A 24,766-nucleotide genomic window follows, 5' to 3' on the forward strand; every position below is an offset into this window, starting at 1 on the left:
AGTAGTTGGGATTGCAGGCACCTGCCACCATGTCCAGATAATTTTTTTTGTATTTTTAGTAGAGATGGGGTTTCACCACGTTGGCCAGGCCAGTCTCAAACTCCTGACTTCAGGCGATCCACCTGCCTGTACCTCCCAAACTGTTGGGATTATAGGCATGTGCACTGCGCCCAGCCTGAAGCCTGGTTTTGTCCTCTAGTACAGTATAGTTGATATTACTTGAAATTCCATAAGCAAAGTTGACATTTGTGCTCAAGGCATTTTCACATGTTGTTTTACTTAACACTCACAATATCAGGTGCAGTATTTTTTTGACAGGTCTTTTCAATCACTGCAGACAGTGTAGCACGTGTAGGTAGGAGAGAAAAGTGGGATCTGAATCCCAGCGCAACCACATTAGCTGTGTAGTCTTGAAAAGTTTCATTGCTCTCTTTGATTCTTCTTCCTTATCTGCAAAACAGGGATAATTATAAATACATTACCGATTTATTGTGAGAAAGAAATGGAATAATTCCCATAAACTACTTAGCACAGTGCCTGAAAATGATATATCTTCAATAAGTGTTAGCTTTTGCTTTTAGTGATTCCTTTCCATTAAGGGAAATGATATCTGGCAGGTCGAGCTTACTTTCTGAGGGTCACTAGCCAGAGAATGAATCAGGGTTTGGTGATTGGTCTCTGACAGTATGGAATTTAGTCCACAGGCAGTAGAGGTTGAAATCATTGGATTTTAACTTTGCTGTTATCATTTGCTAGTTCGATGACCTTGCGTCAGTTATTTAAATCTACTTAAAGTCAGTTTTCTTATCTGTAAAGTGGAGAATTTAGTATTTCCATCAAAGACTGTTAGGAGAATTTAATGAATAATGTTCACAAGACCGTGATATATGGCTCCACAAAGGATCCTCCTCTTTCCTTTTCTCCTTGCTTAATCTACTTCTTTTTCCTTCCACTAAACCTGTGGGGTTTAAATGAGATAAGATATCAAAAGCCCTCAGTCTATAGTATGGCATACAAAATGCATTCACTAAATGAGAGCTAATTTTACAACATTTTATACCTATGAAACTTGAGGAAATGAGAATATATTTGAGTGCTCTATTTATTGTGCCTAATATAAACAAGATACAATATTTACCTCTGATATAATCTCAAATTTATTTAATTTTAACTTTTATGTGTTTTCACATTTAAATGTTTTAGATTTAAAAATATGTAACAACCTGAGATAGTGGAATCAAGTGATATTCAGATAACCTAGGTCTTACAAGAGTTGAGGAAAGTGAAGGGGGAAAGTTGACTGGTATAGTCAGAAGATTTATGAAGAAAGTTCCATTCAGGATGGGCTATAAAAGATGAGTAGAATTTGAATAATTATGCCAGAAGAAGAACCCATGAAGAACGAGAAAGAAAACTACTTTGCCTCTGACATATAGAGGTAGTTATGAAACTATGAAAGGGTTGTTGAGGAGAAATAGATCTGAAAGAGAATTTGAAATTTATTAGTTAAACATGTGCCTGAAAAAGATTGATTTAAATGGATTTTAACAAAAACATAAAATAAATTACATCTCTGTGCCCATTCATACTGTGTCTAATGAATATTTACTATTTACTGGGCACCATACTGTGTATCTATTTAATGCTCACAAGAATCTACGAGGGAGACAAAAATATTATTTTCGTTTTACTTGTGGGGAAACAGAAGCTCAGAAAGACTAGATAACTCATGTGAGGTCATATGATCAGTACATGATAGAGCTTAGATTGACTGAGAGAGTTGGGTTCAAGAGACTCTGCTCTTAGCTATCTAGTAGTGGGGGAGATATACCCCTGGCGGTCAGTGTCTCATCTGTTCTGGGTTTTAGGCATTCTTTAATCCAGTCGTGATGGGATCACTCCTTTAACATAAGGTATTGAGTGACCCTTTGGGAGTTTTCCACCTGTGAGGTATCTGCTATGTCTGTTTTGGTATAGTAGTTCGGGTAGGAAAGGGCACAAGATAGTTACAGATAATAGTTGTCCTGAATTTTTTGTGCACGATTCTCAAAGCTTTTCTATTTGTGGCTGAATCCCCTGCAAAATGTAACTCAGTCCTCTCATTTTTGACATTTCTTCAAGTTTTTCATTTCTGTGCTAATTTCTTTGCCTTCCCTTTCTGCCTGCTGAGTCGCAGGCAGCATGTTGAAAATTTGAGTCAGCGCTGTGCAGTAGGCAACCAGGTTGCTTATAGACAATCTGTCACTAGGCCCTTGAAAAAGGGCCTCTTAAAGTTGGAAAAGCCTACATGGGTACAGAATATGTTGCCCGGCACCAGATATAATCAGAGTTTAAAAAGCAATAGTTAAGAGAAAGGTAAAGGTTTCCTTTGAACTAAGCACACGGCTTAATTGATGCCACACAGCAGCTGTCATCAGGTGAAGGCAATGAGACTTTCTTCAACCTCATTTCATGTGATATAAAATTAAAGCAAAACAAATGCAAAGCAGGCAAGCAAACGAAAATTTACCTCTTCTCTGCTTTATATTGAAGAGACACTGTGAACAAAGGTAACGTTATTATTAACTCGTATAAATAAAAACATGAAGATTAACCTTTACTGATAAGACTAGTTCTTTTAGTTTGTAACATTACCTTGCTGCCTCTTGTAATGTTTTTCTGCATTGACCTTCTTGATGGCAAGATATGCCTACAATATATAGTCCCTGACAAATAGTCTAGGGACTATTTGATAAAAATGGCAAACTGACTTTATTGATTTACGGAAATCTGGGACAATTAATGAGTTTATAATAGATTTTATAACACTTTTATAAAATATTTAATTATTAATGATCATGTAGTAATATAAATAGTAATAGTTTCTTGTTGACACTTCATTCCTTTAAGAAAGTATTAGTTAACAAAAAAATTAGCTGGGCGTGGTGGTGCATGCCTGTGGTCCCAGCTACTTGGGAGGCTGAGGTGGGAGGATCGCTTGAGTCCAGGAGGTGAAGGTTGCAGTGAGCTGAGATCACATCACTGCACTTCAGCCTGGATGATGGAATGAGACTCTGTCTTTAAAAAAAAAAGAGAGAGAAAGAAAATATTCATTTTATAACCTAGTGTCATTGATAATTAATTGTGGTAACCACTAAAGCTATGAAGAAATGTTTGCATACTTTCATCAGCCGGAGTCTTCATTATCTCCTGGGGCAAGATTCTGATGACACAGCGGATATTTTCTGTTTGTTTAAAAGTAGCTTTTTATGCTAGAACAGTTTCAGGTTCACAGAAAAATTGCAAAGGTGTACGAAGTATTCCCATATACCTCACACCCAGTTTCCTCTATTATTAACATATGGTACATTTTTCACAATTAGTGAACCATTATTCATATGTTATTATTAACTGAAGTCCACACTTTATTCAAATCTGCTTAATTGTCACATGGTTTCCCTCTTCTGTTCCTAAATCCCATCCAGATTACCGCATTACATTTAGTAGTCACATCGCTTTTGTCCCTCTCAGCGACACAGCTGATATTTAAGAAATACTTTATCAGAGAAATCATACACCTATATCTAATAAAAAGATCTCACATATAATTCTTAAAATGACTCATAGCTTTTGTACAGTCAGAATAAAAACAACAGAAATAGCAAGGAGATAATAAGTGTTAACAAGGGTGTAGAGAAAAAGGGAAGTTTTGTGCACTGTTTGTGGGAATGTAAATTGGTACAGCCATTATGGAAAACATTATGGAGTTTCCTCAAGAAATTAAAACTAGAACTACTATGTGGCCTAGCAATCTCACTACTAGGTATACAGTCAAAGGAAATGAAATCACTATGTCAAAGAGATAGCTATATTCTGATATTCGTTGCAACATTATTCACAATAACAAAGATATGGAAACAACCTATATGTCTATTAACATAAATGGATAAAGAAAATGTAAAATACATATATGTACATAATACATATATATATATGTATTATTTGGCTATAAAAAAGAAGAAAATCCTGTTACTTGTGACAACAGGGATGAATCTGGAGAACATTATGCTAAGTAAAATGAACCAGACACAGAAAAATAATAATGTGTGAGTTCACTTGTATATAGAATCTAAAAAAGTTGAACGCATAGAAGCGGAGAGTAGAACAATGCTTACCAGGGGCTGGGGGAGTGGGATATGTTGATCAAAGGGTATAAACTTTTAGTTACAAGATAATAAGTTATGGGGATGTAACATACAGCATGGTGACCATAGTTAAAAGTACTATATTGTTTATTAGAAATTTGATAAGAGTAGATTTTAAGTGCCCTCACCACATACACATAGATGCAAAAAATAGTAACTGTGATCGTAATAAATATGTTAATTAATTTGACTGGGGTAATCAGTGTACAATGGATATATATATATATATAAAATCATGTAGTACACCTCAAACAGTTATTATTTATCAGTTAAGAGCTGGTACCATTACTTCTGAAACTATTTCAAACAATAGAAAAAGAGGGACTCCTCCCTAACTCATTTTATGAGGCCAGCATCATTCTGATACCAAAATATGGCAGAGACACACAAAAAAAGAAAATTTCAGGCCAATATCCCTGATGATCATCAATGCAAAAATCCTCAGTATAATACTGGCAAACTGAATCCAGCAGCACATCAAAAAGCTTATCTACCACGATCAAGTCGGCTTCATCCCTGGGATGCAAGGCTGGTTCAACATATACAAATCGATAAACATAATCCATCACATAAACGGAACCAATGACAAAAACCACATAATCATGTCAATAGATGCAGAGAAAGGCCCTCGATAAAATTCAACATCCCTTCATGCTAAAAACTATCAATAAACTAGGTATTGATGGAACGCATCTCAAAATAATAAGAGCTATTTATGAAAAACTCACAGCCAATATCACACTGAATGGGCAAAAGCTGGAAGCATTTCCTTTGAAAACCGGCACAAGACAAGGATGTCCTCTCTCAACTCTCTTATTCAACATAGTATTGGAAGTTCTGTCCAGGGCAATCAGGCAAGAGAAAAAAATAAAGGGTATTCAGATAGGCAGTGAGGAAGTCAAATTGTCGCTGTTTGCAGATAACATGATTATATATTTAGAAAACCCCATTGTCTCAGCCCCAAATCTCCGTAAGCTGATAAGGAGCTTCAGCAAAGTCTCAGGATGCAAAATCAATGTGCAAAAATCACAAAAACTCCTATACACCAATAATAGACAAACAGAGAGCCAAATCATGAGTGAACTCACACTCACAATTACTACAAAGAGAATAAAATACCTAGGAATTCAACTTACAACGGATGTGAAGGACCTCTTTAAGGAGAACTACAAATCACTGCTCAAGGAAATAAGAGAGGGCACAAACAAATAGAAAAACATTCTATGCTCATGGATAGGAAGAATCAATATTGTGAAAATGGCCATGTTGCCCAAAGTAATTTATAGATTCAATGCTATCCCCATCAAGCTACCATTGACTTTCTTCACAGAATTAGAAAAAAGTACTTTAAATTTCATGTGGAACCAGAAAAGAGCCCGCATTGCCAAGAAAATCCTAAGCAAAAAGGACAAAGCTGGAGGCATCACGCTCCCTGGCTTCAAACTATACTGCAAGGCTACAGTAACCAAAACAGCATGGTACTGGTAACAAAACAAATATATAGGCCAATGGAACAGAACAGAGGCCTCAGAAACAACACCACACATCTACAATTATCTGATCTTTGACAAACATGACAAAAACAAGCAATGGGGAAAGGATTCCCTATTTAATAAATGGTGTTGGGAAAACTGTCTAGCCATATGCAGAAAACTGAAACTGGACCCCTTCCTTACACCTTATATAAAAATTAACTCAAGATGGATTAAAGACTTAAATGTAAGAATTAAAACCATACAAATCCTGGAAGAAAACCTAGGCAATACCATTCAGACATAGGCATGGGCAAAGACTTCATGACTGAAACACCAAAAGCAATGGCAACAAAAGCCAAAATTGACAAATGTGATCTAATTAAACTAAAGAGCTTCTGCACAGAAAAAGAAACTATAATCAGAGTGAACAGGCAGCCTACAGAATAGGAGAAAATTTCTGCAATCTATTCATCTGACAAAGGGCTAATATCCAGGATCTACAAGGAACTTAAACAAATTTACAAGAAAAAAACAAACAACCTCATCAAAAAGTGGGCAAAGATATGAACAGACATTTCTCAAAAGAAGACATTTATGCGGCCAACAGACACATGAAAAAATGCTCATCATCACTGGCCATCAGAGAAATGCAGATCAAAACCACAATGAGATACCATCTCACACCAGTTAGAATGGCGATCATTAAAAAGTCAGGAAACAAGAGATGCTGGAAATGGTCTTACACTGTTGGTGGGAGTTTAAATTAGTTTAACCATTGTGGAAGACAGTGTGGCGATTCCTCAATGATCTAGAACCAGAAATACCATTTGACCCAACAATCCCATTACTGGGTATATACCCAAAGGATCATAAATCATTCTACTATAAAGACACATGCACATGTATGTTTATTGCAGCACTATTCACAATAGCAAAAACTTGGAACCAACCCAAATGCCAATCAATGATAGACTGGACAAAGAAAGTGTGGCACATATATACCATGGAATACTATACTGCCATAAAAAAAGATGAGTTCATGCCCTTTGTAGGGACATGGACGCAGCTGGAAACCATCATTCTCAGCAAACTAACACAAGAACAGAAAACCAAACACCGTATGTTCTCACTCATAAGTAGGAGATGAACAATAAGAACACATGGACACAGGGAGGGGAACATCACACACCAGGGCCTGTCAGGGGTTTGGGGTTAGGGGAGGGATAGCATTAGGAGAAATACCTAATGTAGATGATGGGTTGATTGGTGCAGCAAACCACCACGGCACGTGTATACCTATGTAACAAACTTTCACGTTCTGCATATGCATCCCAGAACTTAGAGTATAAGGAAAAAAAAGATAAAAAATAAGAAATAAACAGCACACGAATAGGATACAGTTTAATAGCAAGCTTTAATAGCAAAATGTATTTTATAACAATAATATATGATCATCAGAGACACTTTGAAAAAAATACAGAAAGCTTAAAGAAAATAAAAATTACTGATTATCCCACCACTCAGAAATATACTTTGCCACTTTTGTTATTTTTGAGAATAATTTTTGAATATAATCTTCCCGTCCTTTTTTATGCTCCTTGCTATATATTTTGTGTGGGACATGTGAGTAACATGATGGATATGGTTTGTTTTAAAGGAGGTCTGCACCTCATCATACTGGAAGTAGTGAAGTGGAGGATGAAGACAATATTCACTGAGGCTCCTCTAAGTCAGAGCTCTCAGACCATAATTCACTTCTATTTTGTTGTTAAACTTCATGAATGAAGAAAGTGTCTGCTCACCTATTCTTAAAAAGTCCCTTTCTTAAACAATCTTGTTCCATTTACTTGACTCTAAATATAATGCAGATTTATCTTTATGGGTGATACAAGGAGACCCAATGGCCAGTGGAATAACCAAAGGGAAAAATTGATTTTGAAGAGTTATGTAATTTTAGCGGTTACTGATTATGATTCACACATCTTAATGCAAACATTGGCACCTGGATGACAAATGAAGTCATTTGGGCGTGCTATTTAGAATGGCAGATCCAGAAGAGTGACAGAAAGTTCATTGCAGTATAGTTTTATAGTTTGTAACTTTGTATGGGCTAATTTTCAGTATTGGGGAACTTAGTTTTCATATATAGAAAAAATAGTATTAAGATCTGTATTACATTTATAAATGGAAAGAATCAATGGGTAATAGTTTGTAAAGTGCTTTTGCTTACCTGTCACCAACTTGGAGGTTTTTCTAATATGGATGATTTGTAGAACAACATTGTCTAAACCCAAAAGGCTTTGGTTAATGTTAAATAAAGTGGAATAAAAATGCGGTAAATCCTTTCTGAGATAATTTAAAAATATCAAGGAAGTCTAATTATATTATATGAATATTTAACTGTGGATTTTTTTCTTTAAACCTTGTATCTTTGACCAGAAGCATAAATAAATATCCTATAACATAAATGTGCCTTGTATAATAGATGAATACCAAAGAGAAAAAAATAAACTCTAGCACTCGGTATCTCCTCTTACTCCTTCCATTTTCTTCCTTTTATTGGTGAACTAAAGGCTTGGTGTAATTTTTACAAAATCTTGGAGTTGTGTGTGGTGGCTCACGCCTGTAATCTCAGCAGTTTGGGAGGCTGAGGCAGGTGGATCACCTGAGGTCAGGAGTTTGGGACCAGCCTGGCCAACATGGTAAAAACCATCTCTACTAAAAATACAAAAACTAGCGGCGTGTGGTGGCAGCTGCCTGTAATCCCAGCAACTCGGGAGGCTGAGGCAGGAGAATTGCTTGAACCCAGGAGGCGTAGGTTGCAGTGAGCCGAGATCGTGCCACTGCACTCCAGTCTGGGTGACAGAGTCAGACTCCATCAAAAAAAAAAAAAAAAAAAAAAAAATCTGGATTGAAGTCTTACAGTGTACATTCAAAACAGGAATAAATTTAATCTTTCCCAGCATTCATTTTAACTTGCCTTTTGCTAAATTACAATCAGAAAACAAACTGTTCTGGACAGAATTTCAGGAAACGTGACAGAAAATTATGTATCTACTGTTTTAAAAACTTCCTTGAAGTTAAATTATGGTACAAAAGAAGGTCTTTACATATGTTCTTAACGTTTTAACATGATATGTCTAGAAGTTATTGCATAAATACTAATTACAACATTGCAGGGGCTTTTTGGCAGCGAAGAGTTACATTGCAAAAATAGATGAAACTCAGTCACTTTACTTGAAAAGAGGCTTAGTCTGATTATGTTAAAATAATAACTTTTCTAAATTAAGTTGCAACATGTCATTTCTTTAGACAGAAAAAGGTTTATGTCTTGGAACGTATGGCAAGATATATACAGTCATGCATCACTTACCAACAGGGATACGTTCCAAAAAATGTGTTGTTAGGTGATTTTTTATTGTGTGAAAACCATAGAGTGTACTTACACAAACCTAGATGGCCTATCCTATCACATACCTAGGCTATACAGGATAGCCTATTACTCCTAGGCTACAAACCTGTGCAGCAGGTCACTGTATTGAATGCTGTAGGCAGTTGTAACACAACTAGAAACATAGAAAAGGCACGGTAAAAATACGCTATTATAATCTTACAGGACTATGTATGTGTGGTCTCTTGACTGAAATGTGGCATTATTATTAAACATGTGTGCATTCATATATGTATTAAGATTATATATATGAAATTAAAACTACAATTAAGAGTGTTGTATGAGGATCAGTAGAATCTTTTCTGATTCTTAAGTGAGATTTTTATACATCCACACCAAGCTGACCATCAGTATGCCTTGACTTAGCTCCTCTAGAGCAGTCCAAACGATGTCTCCAACATGTCTTACTGTGTGCCTCTTTTCCTTCTTGCAGATTTATCTTTTTCTTCACTCAGGTGACTGCCCTGTTCTACTTTGGAGAACCACTTCTGCTGCCCCAATTTTCTTGCTCCCCAAATGCCCTTCCCTTTTCCTTCAGGTCAAAGTCAAACCATTTTCCAAAAAGCTGTCTCAGTGATTTTTTTTTTGTTGTTCTCTGCACTTTCTAGCGCACATTATTTGTATCAAAATCATAATGTGGTTGAAATGTTTTTTACTTAGTAGATTCCTAGTGTGCAAGAATCTTAGGGTATCAGGACACAGTATTGTGTATATAGTACCATTGTAACTATATGTAGAAAAATGCATAAAAACGGACTTGAGAAAAGATCAATTTAATTTTTGCATATATATATACATGAGCATGCCTTCACGCTTGTATATATATATGTATATCTGTAGATATGCATGTGTGTATTTACATGTATTTAGATACTGTTTTCTAGAATAAGCATATATTTTCAGAGGTAAAAGAAGACTTCCTGGACAAAGTCTAATCATGAAATCTTGCTATTTTATACAATAGGAGTAGGCAGTTCATTTTTTAAAAACTTAATCCAAAAATAGCATAGTTTTTGATGAATTTTCAAGAAAGCAGGTTAGGTATTTTTATTAATATTGTTTCATGTTGGTGAAATTAGGAAGCATAGTTTTATTATTTCCACACAGATGCCTCTAGCTACTTAAAAAAGACGATGTTTTATTTCTATAACCTGTGACTAGCTGCATAAAAACCAGGTTATTTTAATTCTACATGTCTCTTTACAGTGACTTTAGGGGAAGCAAGAAGGCTGAAATCCCGGTGTCTGCTGGCTCCTTCCTGCTACAAAGGGTGAGGCATGAAGGGCCTTTGCCAGAGCATGTTAATGAATCTCTGGGTATGAAAAGGCAGCTCTAGAAGAGAGTGGGAGGTGGGATGTAAATTGTTCTCCATAATAAACTGAGAAAATGGAGCTTCTGGAAGAGAAGAGAAAAACCTGGGGGAGCGGGGGTGGGAGATGTGAGGAAGACTCTGGAGGTTCATTGCTTTAGCCCACAAATACTTACTGAGTTATTAAAATGGGGTAGACACGGTTCTAGGTACTGGAGATTCACTGATGCATAATAAAAATCCTTGCCCTATTGGAGTTAATATTCTAGTAGGCAGGAAGCTTGAGCCAGTGAGATTTTTGGGAAGACTGGGGGCACTAGAGGACTTTAAGAAAAGGGATGTTGGCCGGGCGCGGTGGCTCAGCCTGTAATCCCAGCACTTTGGGAGGCGGAGGCGGGCGGATCACGAGGGCAGGAAGTGGAGACCATCCCGACTAACACAGTGAAGCCCCGTCTCTACTAAAAATATTAAAAAATTAGCCAGGCGTGGTGGTGGGTGCCTGTAGTCCCGCTACTCGGGAGGCTGAGGCAGGAGAATGGTGTGAACCCGGGTGGTGGAGCTTGCAGTGAGCCGAGATCGAGCCACTGCACTCCAGCCTGGGCGACAGAGAGAGACTCCGTCTCAAAAAACAAACAAACAAACAAACAAACAAACAAAACAAAAGAAAAGGGATGTATATTATTCAATGTTGTTTTACTCACTGCTGTCATGTAACTCCATGTTGCCCTCAGGTTTCCAGCAAAGGTACAATATTCACAAATGCTGGATGTAGGGGATTAGGGCCCACAGCTAAGCTGTACACCTTCACAGAGTGTGACCCATCTTTGTTGTCATCAGCAGTACCACCTGCTGCACCCTAACCTCTCCTGCTGCAGCGATTGCTGAGCCCTCCAGGAGCCAAAGCTGCATGGGCTTTGGAAAAAGACAGCCCTCTCCTCCTTTTATGTTCTAGAGAGTACTCCAACTACCTTGCTTATGCAGAGGTATTTTTCAAGGTTTACCAAAAACAGTTGTTTCAATTTTAATTTATGACTTTTGTCCCTTTATCTCCTCTAATTAAAACTTTTTAATGACTTTGTATTACCCCCAGGTTACAGGCCCAAATCCTTAAAACAAGATATAAAAGCCACATAATACAGTGCTTGCTGACCCCTACTTTGGCCTTCCTGGAGCTGATCCTCCAGGGCTTTGTACAATTTAATCTCTCCAACCCTCACCTCTGGCCCCTACCTGACTAAATCTCAATTTCATTGTCTCTTCTCCAGAGACGCTTCCTTTGACTTCCTTAGGTTAGGTCTCGTAGTCCCTTTGAGTTGCTATAGCAAAATGACATAGACTAGGTAATTCGTAAACAACAGAAATGTGTTACTCATAGCTCTGGAAGCTGGCACTTCCAGGATCAAGGTGCCAGCAGATTCAGTGTCTAGTGAGAACTTGCTCTCTGCTTCAAAGATGATACTTTGTTGCTGCTTCTTCACATGGCTTAAGGAGCCAGGGACCACCTGGGAGAAACTTTTATAAGGACACTAATTCTATTTATGAGGATGGAGCCCTAATGATACCCCAAGACCCTTCCCAAAGGCCTCAGCTCTTAATACTATCATATAGAATATTAGATTGCAACAAATAAATTTTGAAAGGATGTCAATATTCAAACCATAGCAGCCTTCCTGTTGAATACTCTTACAGCTCTCTGCAGTCCCTCACACATTGATCTCACTTGTAGCACACTGTGAAGTGTCTAGCTTCTATGTCAGATTTTAAGTTTCAATAGTTCAGTAACTATACTCCTTTTTCTCATCTCCATATTTTCAGAGACAAGTCTAGTAGGTCCATTGATTGTAACAAATGTACCACTTGGGTAGGGATGTTTAGGAGCTTGACAGTGCAGATAGGAGTCACCAGGAGCCTGGACACAGTTGGAGTGGTGGACTCTAGGTTATCTTCAGAATCTACCTCATTTTCTGGTAACCAGGGAGCTTTGTGCTTTGGTAAGCTTCTCTTTCCTGGGATGGGTTTGCTCTTAGAGGCACTTTACTGTTGCAAGGTTATAGATTTCTATCTGGCTTGTTTGGTCTCAGGATGGACCTTGGGTGCAATCTTTTTATAAACATTTAGCACATACACCGCCCCCCCCACCAACAGGAAGCCAAAGAAGATATACAGATGGCAAATAAGCATATGAGGCTTATGTGGTAGCTCACACCTGTAATCCCAGCACTTTTGGAGGCCAATGCGGGCAGATCACTTGAGGTCAGGATTTAGAGACCAGCCTGGCCAACATGGTGGTTTCACCAACATGAAACAATATTAATAAAAATGCCTAACTTGTTTCTCAAAAATTCATCAAAAACTATGCTATTTTTGGATTAAGTTTTTAAAAAATAAACTGCCTACTCCTATTGTATAAAATAGCAAGATTTCATGATTAGACTTTGTCCAGGAACTCTTCTTTTACCTCTGAAAATATGTTACACTGTTGGTGGGACTGTAAACTAGTTCAACCATTGTGGAAAACAGTGTGGCGATTCCTCAAGGATCTAGAACTAGAAATACCATTTGACCCATCGATCCCATTACTGGGTGCATACACAAAGGATTATAAATCATGCTGCTATAAAGACACGTACACAAAATCACAAGCATTCTTATGCACCAATAACAGACAAACAGAGAGTCAAATCATGAATGAATGAACTCCCATTCACAGTTGCTTCAAAGACAATAAAAAACCTAGGAATCCAACTTACAAGGGATGTGAAGGACCTCTTCAAGGAGAACTACAAACCACTGCTCAATGAAATAAAAGAGGACACAAACAAATGGAAGAACATCTCATGCTCATGGATAGGAAGAATCAATATTGTGAAAATGGCCATACTGCCCAAGGTAATTTATACATTCAATGCCATCACCATCAAGCTACCAATTACTTTCTTCACAGAATTGGAACTGTCTCTTATACACATCTAGATGTGTATAAGAGACAGGTTAATGGGTGCAGCACACCAACATGGCACATGTATACATATGTAACAAACCTGCACGTTGTGCACATGTACCCTAGAACTTAAAGTATAATTAAAAAAAATGAGTATCAAGCCATGAAAAGACATGAAAGAAATTGAAATGCATATTTCTAAGTGAAAGAAGCCAATCTGAAAAGGATACCTATCATATGATCCTAAAATATGACATTCAGTAGAAATAAAACTATGGAGATAATAAAAATATCCATGGTTGACAGGGGTTGGGGGAGGAGTGATCAATACTTAGAGCACAGAGGATTTTAAGGGCAGTAAAACTATTGCACATGATACGATAATGGTAGATGCATGTAATACATTTCTCCAAACCCATGGCATGTACCACGCCAACGGTGAACTTAATGTAAACTACGGGCTCTGGGTGACAATGATGTGTCAACATAGGTCCATTGATTGTAAGAAATGTACCACTTGGGTGAGGTTGTTTATAGTGGAGAAGGCTGTGCATATGTAGGAGCCAGGAGTATGTGGCAAATCTCTGTACTTTCTGCTCAATTTTGCTTTAAACCTAAAACTGCTCTAGAAAAGAGTCTACTGAAAGAAACCCCAGACAACTCAGGATATTCATGGAAATCAAAGTTAGTTAACCACAAAGGACCAACAACTCTGTGAGAGTAACCAGTTGTGCCCAGACACTAACTGACTTGTGTTTTTACTATTCTCAGAGCAAGGAAAGTCACTGATTGTAATAACTCTTAACTTTGGGCTTGGTACTTTAGCATTGTTAGTGTGTGAGTAAAAATTACTTATATTCTGGTAAGGTCCTGAGTTGTGTAACCTATGTAGTTTTCTTTACTTGCTGTGTTTAACCCAAATTACATTACTCAGTTTGATTCAAGCTGTTCTGTTTATTCTTTACAGAACTGACTTCAAGAGTGTCAAACACTTCTGCTCCTCTCACAGTTCTTAACTGCTCCTTCTCCTGATTTCTATGCTTCATTTTCTCCTGGCTTATCTCTGCCTCTTCAGCAGAGCTCAGTGACAACCCCTGGGCCCTTTTATTTTTATTTTATATTTACTCACTTTTGTCAGTCCACATTTCCACAGAGGGATTTTGTCATTTTTATTTAGATTCTGGCCTTGACTCTATTTACTTATCAAAGGCTTCAGAATCCTTTGGGATCTATAAGGCAGAGTGGAGAAAAGTTAACTACAAGAAAAGCTACTTCAACTGCACAGCGAAGGGTCCTTGTCTGTGCGCACAGTGAGATCTCCACGTCAATCATTTTAGTTTTACCTACACACACACTGGAAGCCACATTGGGATCTAATTTTGAGGACATTATGTGCTGACAGATAGCAAAACACATCTACATAAAATCCTTTCTTCTTGCTACCTCATAAATTTGAACGAAGTAGGTAAAACTAGGTTTTGGTTATCAGAGAATAATTTGGATTAGTCTCCTTTTTACTAAACACTCACATCCAATGTTACATCACTTCTGTTTTATATTCACTGTCAGGCTATGCTACATGTGCCAATTAAGCTTATAAAATTGAATTTGATAAATTATTTTATCTTGTACAGAGATGTGTTTCTGGAGCAATTAACCTATAAGAGAGAAAAGAAATGGGAAAAGTTACACCCTTCTTTCATTTTTCTTGAAATGGATCATGAAATCTAATTTGAATAACAGCTTTAAGAAATTACATGCTGTTTCTACATGTAATTGATGTTATACAAAAGCTTTGCCTCTTTTCCTTGTTGGCCACCTCTGTTGTCATGACAACGAATGTGATTTCACAGAGGCAGCAGTGCATTTGTTGAGCAGGAAGAGTGGGCCACTGTTTATGAGAATAATTATTTAAGAACAGGTGTCATTAACATAAGATTAATTGTCAAACTCATTAGAAAAAGAACAAAATGGAATATTGTTATCACATAAAATCAGGAAAATATTAGAAGAAAAATAGTGTAAGTATACTAGACACTTGAGTGTACACAGCGTTCTTGTGGGCTAATTCAGTATAAATATGGAAATGCATATAATATAAACATACGGTCATTGAAATTTAGCCCTGGAAGGGATCCTGAAAATAAATCTAGTATAAACTCTTGAGCTGTTATAATGAAAAAAATTAAAAAATGAGACTGTTCTTCAACAAGATGCATGTATAATTTCTTGTGGGAAATCAATGAACACTAGAAATATATGTTACCATTAGGAGAAATGCAGAGCTAATCTAAGTGGATATTACATGGTTTCAGATTCACCTCTGTATTAATGAAATAAATATATTTTCTTATAATCTCTGAGAAGCTTCTGAACTGAGTCCATGGTTTTATGGTAATGCACCATTACATCTAGGGAGGTAATCCCAATTGAGCAAAGTAATTGAGTTTTCAATATAATTTTTTTTTTTTTTGCAAATGTGAGATAATGAAATACTTCTCACTAAAAATGAAAGTGAAGTTGAGTCAAATTGTTATTCTTGAAAGTGTAAAGAGCGACTCAGCTAAAGAGCAGTTGCTGATAACCATCTAAACTCTCTTATTCATCCTCAAAATTCATCCAGTAAAATTTTTCTTTTGGAATTACTTGAAAATAAGTGGACAGGATAAGAGTTTTCCAATTTCAAGAGAACTCAGGATTTATGAGAAGCGCTAATGAATATTTGTGAACCAATAGTAAGTCTGCCCACAGCATTAATAATGTCCCTGCAATTCCATGCCATTTCTCTTCTCAAAATGTGATGATTATAAGGTTGTAGTTTCAGTGACTTCCCAAGGTTTAAACACTTCCTTCTCCAACATTTATGAGACATTTCTCAACATAGCAGGGACTATTAGATTTGTCAGCTTCAGAAAGTAATTGATATTTTTCCTGTCGATTGCTGTTGTGGAAAACTGTCAGCTATCTCTTGACGTTATTTCCAAGAACACTCTTCATTCTAAATGTGTAGAATTTTGCCTTACTGATAGAGATGAGGACAAAAGGGATATATAAATTGTAGGATCAGATTATTTTAAATAATAGGATTCAATTTTTAGATATTAAAAAGTAACAGGAAATCATAAGTTTAGATGCTTTTTATTTTGTTTTGGATCAATGGAAATGCTTAATTTAAAAGAAACGTATTTAGTATATAGAACCATCGGCACCAATTGAAATTTTATTGCAGAGTATGGTTGATGCAAAAGGTAGGGAGAATTTTGAACTGTGATATAACTATATATTGAAGGAGTTTGCGTATGTTTAATATTGTGGCAATTGTGACACCAAATATTTAGTTGATGGGTGCATTAAAATGAACACTCAGTTTAGCAAAAACCCTCAAAGGCCATCAGTATAAATGACCTACATCAGTCATGGACATGTCAATAATTCTATGTTAGCTTAGCAAACAGTTCTGAAGATTTTAAGCTGGTGAAAAGAAACACTTGTGTGTGCCTGAGTACATAAGAACCATGCATGCACAAAAGGCAATAAAATATAGTGGCTAAAAGAATGAGCCTTGGAGTCAGAGTTCTAATCCCAGCTTGGACTTTACTTGTTCAGAAACTTTAGATAAGTCACTTAAAGTCCTGAAACCTCAGTTTTGCTGCTATAAAATGGGGATAATAATTTCTTACTCACTGGGGTGGAATGTGATAAAAAATTATCTTGCGCATAGTAGGTACTCAACGGTAGTAATAATGATTACTCTTTTGATAGGCCTAGTGAGTCTGTGTGGTAAAGGTAAAATATCATTACTCATTTTTATTTTAATTAAGAATACTTTTGTTCTAAGAAATAAACAGATGAATTATAGCTAAAGTACTGAAAATTTTGAAATAGACTTTTAGATTATTACACAGATGCTTATTGTAACCCCTATAAAAATGTACATTATATTGTTTACTGTCTAACGAATCTTAAAGTGCCAGTTGTAAACTAACCTATATAATGGTTAATAAAGTATTTTGGGTGAAGAAACATGGGTAGCCTAGGCAGTCTGGTATAAAAGGCCCCAGCTACATAGTGTGGTGCCATTTCTTTGAAGAAATTGCAGTGCTGGCTTCTAGATTAGAATGCTCTTATATGGGTTGCTGACTCTGTGCTGTACTACGTGCATTGGTGTGCTGATAAACTGTCTCTTTCAATGATCACAAAAACAGTGACAGCAAGAAAAACCCAGACTTGTAGCATTTGCCCATTTTTAAGGTGTAGATAATTCCATCATACCTGATTTAAGCTATAATTCTTAAATATTTAATAATCAGCTCTTTGGCAGAAAGGAACTCCTGCACACCACACTAGACATCCTATCATGCTCATCCTAGTTACAGATTTCTTGATGACCACTCTGGTGAGGCTATGCCCGTCTGCTAACAGAAACTCGTTGCCTCCATCCTGCCTGTGAGAGACAGGCTTACTGGACCATAATGTGTCTCAATTTGAGAAGCAAATTTGATCTTCCTCTCTAAATTTAAGGTCAATGGGAGGAATTAATGACAATTTCCTTAATGGAATGTTAAAGTGAGTACAAATGCTAGGGCACAAACTAGAAGGATCTACATAAATGATAAGGTCAATTGATTACCTTTTTGGACCTTATATGATTATAGGCACTCACAGAAATTCAAAACGCAAAGGCATGCTTATATAAAAAAAGATTTTTCTTTGGGCATTTATGGTTCTGGGAAAGGAGCAATTTATCTACACACCTAGACTCTCTATACACAGACATTATCTATCTATCTATCTATCTATCTATCTATCTATCTATCTATCTATCTATCATCATCTATGTCTATAATGTTCTTGCTAATAACTCGATTAACAATAAAGACACAACATTACCAGATAACTTTATCATTCTTAAATTTATAAATACCATTAAGTAATTTGCAAATGTTATTTCATCTTTTTTTTGGTTAAAGTTTTGTAACTGATACTATTTTAGGGAGCAAATTAGTACTAAATTGCAGATGTCTGACATAAAAGAATGTTCATTTTGAAAAGAGATGAAATTGAAATAATTGTCCCTTTTATTGTAGTTGAATTTTCTTCTTGCCTCTTTCTTTTTAGTGGTAATGCTAGATTACACAATTAATTCCTTTTATATTTGGTGGTTTGATTACATTCCCTTAAATGTTATAGAAAGAGAATTTTTAAAACCTCAGTTTTTGTTAAGTCCTAGAATTGACTTTCTCACAGTGTTTTCTTCCTAGGCTGGCTTAGTGGGAAATGTAGGATCATGGATTTGAATTACTGTTAGAGAAGAAATCTTAGTCTATGCTCTTCATGCAGGCACAGAATCATGAATTATTTTAATCATCATCCACAAACCTGTATGAAACACCTACATTATGCAGAACACTGGACTGGAAATTTGGAAGTGGGTGTCATCAGCAGTGTTTGAGTATTTATTCCCCCTCAAGAAGTCTTGAGCTATGTAAAATAGCCATGCACACAGATTTGTGGCTGTTATCTTGTAATCCCACAATTGCTGTTGGAGAACTTCACCATATGTCAGATCTTCCTTACTTTGCTAGGTTTAGCTATGCCAAGTTATTTTAAGGAACAGATTCATGATTAATAGCAGAACTTCTGGGTGAGTTTTTAGGAAGAAAAAACCCTGTGTCCAGGCATTTATCCCAGTGCCATGTAGGAAACAGAGGAAATCAGAACTGAGCCCATACGGAGAGAGGTCTTGGAGTCTAACATGTGTTATATATTTCCTGTGTCAGTTTTCCTATCTCAGTGATAATGCAAAGAACCTGCAGCTTAAAGAAAGAAGGCAAAGGTTATAAATGTACAGCATCAAATAGCCAGAACACAGTTAGGACTTCAAGATGAATTCACGTTAATCTCCCTGGGAAAGAGCAGTTTCCACAACTTGGTGCAGGTCTCAGTGTGAACTGAAGAAACAAAACGTAGCAAAAGAGTGAGAGAGAGAGAGAGAAAGAATTATTGATTTAGTGGGGTTGCTAATAGTTAGGGTAATGAGCTTCCTTTGAAGCAAAAGCCGCTGCCACAGGAAAGAAAGGCAGCATTTCTGCAAATAGAAGTGAGAGGCATTCAAGCATGAAAAGACAGCAAATATTCTGGGGTATTTTTAATTTGATTGTTGGGAGTCTGGATATCTGTAACTCTTGCAGATATAGCTTTAGTTAAGTGACAGGAAAGAAAAACAGAGAAAGAAACTGGAAGTCTATTATTAAACCCTTTTCAAATATTAAGTTTTTTTTTCCTTCAGTATTATTCTTTGGCCTATAGATTTTCATTCTTTTTTTGTCATTAAATTCAAGAGCATAGCTATGTTTGGATTATAATGCAATATCCTAGTCCTGAACTTCAAACTGTAGAAGAATTTTAAGGTGAGATGAGTTGTTTTAACTAATATATTGCCGATTTAAACTGAGATGTAGTAATTCATAAGGCAAAAAAAAAAAAAAAATTCATCATTTGCTCAGGCCTCTATGGAAGGCAGCAGGCGCCCGTGCAAACTCGCTGAAGTCATTTATTAAAATGTTTTCAAGGCCAATAATCAAATCTAGGGAAGAGAACTAATATTTACTGAGTACCTACCAGATTCTAGATACTGTGATAAGCACTGATATTTCTGAACAACTCTATGAAGAAGATTGGGAAATCTCAGTTACAGAGAGGATGAATTAATGTTCAGAGAAGTGAAGCAATATACAACAGACTATATGGCAATCCATATGGTTCTTACTGCAAATGCCAGCATGGCCCACTGGAGAGGGCCTTCTAGTAGAGAAGCATTGTACAAGTGTGAATTAATGGGACAACATTCGGTTCTATGTTTTTATTTTTTGAGTGAGGAAACTGAAGCTTGCTATGATTATATAACTCACTGTAAGCTCCAAGTGGCAGAGATAGGTGCTTGGATTCTGATTCATTAATTGTTTGGCCACTGCCATATTTATGAATTTACAGGTGCTCTTTAACAGCACATGTCATCAAAAGTTTAGATCACAAGGTTTCCTGCCTATTAAAATCTCAGGGTGAATGTATTTTCTTAACTGGCTTTTCATCACCTTCTATTTCTGCCTTTTTCTTTTCTTTTTACACAGTTCCCAAGGGATTTGACTGATGTAGCTTTCATTTTAAGCTACCATTATGATCCATCTGGGTTTTTGGTTTCGAGAGCCACCATGTAACTTAACATGCAGCTTTTCCTCAGCCTTCAAAATTAACTCTCAAATGTCATTTTATCTTTATAGACATGTTCCTGCTGGTATCTTAAAGAGAAAGAAGAATACTGGTTAATTCAAAAAAGCAAATAGCAAGGAAGCCGTAAGGTTGAAGATATATTTCAAAACAGAATCCTAGTTATAACCGGACTTAGCTCTCTATGAAATGTGAGTAGTCCTGTGTCTATTACCCGTTAGCCCCCTTCTGTGATTCTCTTTCTAGACAGCTTCCTAGAAGGCTTTATTCTTTTGTTATTTGTCATTTCTCACACTGGGGCCCTCTACACTCAGTGTTCCCCTTCATTTCTGGTCTTGTAGTTGGTTATCCAAGGGTGTCTGTGAGCCCCAACCTCCAAGTTCTCCATTTGTGTAAGCAATGGGGCATTAAGCCTTGCCTAAATTTCGGCCAAATTTTTGCGACTGGAAGATTAGAAAGAGAGATGGCTGAAGATGTCTAGAAATGGAGAAAACAGAAAAAAAAGTGATGATGCCATGGGAATGGATACAATTATTTTGACCATCCTCAACCTTTTTCTCTAAACCAGTGGCTGACATCAAGGGCATGAGGTTGAGGGAAGATGAATTCTGGGGGGGCCAATGTAAAGCACTTAGAATTCCTGGAGAAGGAGAACTGGGACCATGACACATACATCCTAGAGATAGGATGCCTTAGAATGTGGGAACTAGAACAGGAAAACTCTTCATGTCTCCAGTCATTAAATGTTAAGGATGAAGTTAAAAGAATGATCTTTTACAAGATTTAGTTTTCGTTTGCAATATTTTGTCTTAATATTTATTATTTATAAATTTTTTATAAGCTAATTGTTAGGTCAGGCCTCCCACCCTCATGATATATAAACTTGACTTGAACTAATAATGCCACTGCTTGTGGAAGCCACAGGTCTTTCAAAACATCAGAGACATCCCAAGTTTTACCTGTTATGGTCTGTCTTCTCCATCTATGAAATCTTTATTGTTACATGTGGCCTGTTTTATTATGTGTTGAATGGATATAAATGTTTACTTATTTCCAAAAATAAGCCCTGCTATAGTTTGAATGTGATCTTTCTAAAAGGCAGCTTTTGCCGTGTCATAGTATTAAGAGGAGGGACCTGTAAGAGGTAATTAGTCCATGAAGGTTCTTCCCTCATTAATAGGATAAGATGCTCTTATAAAAAGGCTTGATGCCACAGCATTCTTCCTCTCCAATGGATGCAGCCCTTACCAGACAACTGAACCTGCTGGCACCTTAATCTTGGATTCTCAACCTCCGGAAGTATGAGAAAATAATTTTCTGCTCTTCATACATGACCCAGTCTCAGGTATTTTGTTATAGTAGTGCAAATAGACTAAGATAGCCCCTCACCAACCCTTTGGCTTCTACTTTGTCTCTTCTGTCATTTTCTCTCTTTCATTTTTTCTCCTTCTCCAGATACCCCAAATTTCTTTTTGTGTCCAAAATCTTCACATTAGCAGATAGTCAGGCTTTGCACAGATTCTTACTCCAAGATAAAGACTCTTTTCAACAAAAGTGGCTTTCTGCTTAAGGGAATTTCTTGCATTTGTAGCTCCTAGAAGAATAATAATATGGTCTTTATATTTTAATAATATTAAATTACTGAAAAAAATTTGTCTTTAGAAACTACAAGTGAGAATAATATAGTTTAATCAATCTTTTCTTCCAAAGTTATTGTGACCTATTATTTTGTCCTCAAATAGTAAAAGCTTTTTGTGAATATATTTGCTTGTCATGACATGAGGACAAACTCTGTGAATATGAGAAAGTTTTTCCAAGTCTCATGCCCCAAAGAGGGCTATGTTAGTCTTAGATTTGTACAAGAAGGAATTTGGACCAGAAGCAAGTAGAATTTAGCAGGACGCACAATCCCCCCATTTCTGTTACATATTCAAATATGTCACATTCTTCTTTTTCCATCCGGAGTAAGGCCTCAATATTGTAGCAGTCCCCTTCCTTCTGAAACCAGCACTCCTGGAAGAATATTCTCTAACCAGGCTTGAATATTTCTTCCCAGGTAACTCTTCATAGGGAGTCCCAGTGATGATTCTTTGACTATAACTTCTACTTGACACTGGAGTACTACTGATTTTCCCTAACTCTGTAGGTTGTTGGATCAGACAATACCAAATTCATGAAGGGGTCTCAAGTTGTATCTACAAGAGCTAGTAATGATCCCAAGACTATTTCTTAAAAGAATAATTTAAAGAAAGATAGTTGCTTGCTGAAGAGGGCCTCTTATGTGATTCTTCTACCAGGGTTCAGTTCAGGGTTCATACAACATCTTGACCTGTCACAGACACTATATGCACTATTTTATCTATCGGGGCTTGGAAAGAAAGTGGCAGAAAGACTTCTTTAGAAGGATAAGCCCACTAGAAAATTATCTTTTGCTCTCAAAATCTGAGAAATCTTACAGCTTACTTAGTAATGTCCACATATCTTACATGCTCCTTTTAAAATCTAAAGAGGCCTACCAATTACCCTATCCTACTGGTAGGAGATACAAATTTGGCTTCTTTTATTTTACTATGGAGAAGACATATTGATACACTTCATAGGACTAACCCTCCAAAAATGTCAATGAGCACACAAGTTCTTGGATTTTGTGGAATTTTTGTCTTATTCTCTATAAACACATTTTCCCAGGGTAAATAAAGTACCTTTTTTTTTCCCCCCTATTCACCAGGTCCTGCCAGGAGGATCGTTGAACATATTTATGTACTTTGGGATGGTGAGGGACCAAAGGTCCTAAGAATAATTTATGGCATAGACATGGACAGCATATATAGTCATGCTAAGTAAAAGCAAGTCTACTCTCTATTTTCCATTTATTGCAAAAAGAAAAGAAAGGATAGCTAGATCGGTAGTTACATATCTTGTTCCAGGGGTTAGATGGACTTGTTTTAGTAAAAGCACCCACCATCTCTGGTAGGTGCTTTTCACATCCACATATGAATGTTTTACTATGTCTGAAGCTGGAAACTTAATATTTTCAATCTTTAATATCTTTCATCTCTGAGAAAGTAGGTAAAATTGAGGCAGTTAATATTAATTACCAAACAAAAATTGCTTTTCTCCAAAACCCATCTGTCTTTTGAATTACACAGACAAGTTAATCACGGATATGATAAGTTCATTATTACTATATCTTTCAAGTATTTGACGGTGGCTTTATTCTTATGATTTTAATTTGATATTGGAGTGCTATTGATTCCTGCATGGACATGGTATTGCTTTTGCTTCAGTATTCTAGTAAAATGTGAGGGAGGAGCAACCGGGGCTTCTCCTGGCCCTTCCAACCAAACAGTTCCTATGTATAGTTCAGAGAACCACTGTGGGGGTCCCTTCCAACTGTAGTCTTAGGAAATGGGGAAATAACACAGTTTGGGCTCACAGACCCAACTAATATATCATGAAGTGGACTCGGGGCAAAACGCTATTTATGACCTGATTCTCATGGTTTCCCTGTGACTAAAAGACCTCAGAGGCATTTTAGGTTTGCATTAACTCAAAACCAATATCTGAGAACTTATCGTGTGTATAGGTATTTACCCTCTTCTGACACTCTTTTACCCTGGTAAATGTCTATAGGTCTCTTTGGAGAATGTTAAGAGGAAGATTTATAATATGTGTATGTGATGATATTATAGAATCTTTCATTAAATTATTTTTTCTTCCTTATAATAAAAGGGGTCTGGAAACTGATTCGGGACTAGGAAACAGGTTGGGAGCCATGACTCTTTATCATGGTGACTTAAATCTGGCCTCATTAATCTGGCCTAATTTTGTGTTATAATGATCAAGTAGAATATTGACTACCCATTTCTCTCCTAAATGTCTCATGACCAATATGCAAATACCAAAGATTTTTATAGGTCAATTCATTTTTCTTGCACTCTGGCCCTGCTGCCTATCAAAGTAACCCTATGCACCTCTTCTCAGTGGTTACCAGGCTTCATTTCGGTTGCTGTCGCCTCTGGACCCCATCGCCCCAGTTGAGATCAAGAATCCCATTTCAAAGGAAACATGCTTCATCTTCTTGGCCTACCAAATCAGGTACTAGTGCACTTTTAAGGGATACTGGTGCTTTTTCATCCCCATATGAATGTTTTACTATGTCTGAAGCTGGAAATTTAA

Source organism: Mandrillus leucophaeus, unplaced genomic scaffold (assembly GCF_000951045.1).
Source record: "Mandrillus leucophaeus isolate KB7577 unplaced genomic scaffold, Mleu.le_1.0 Scaffold738, whole genome shotgun sequence".
Lineage (NCBI taxonomy): Eukaryota > Metazoa > Chordata > Mammalia > Primates > Cercopithecidae > Mandrillus > Mandrillus leucophaeus.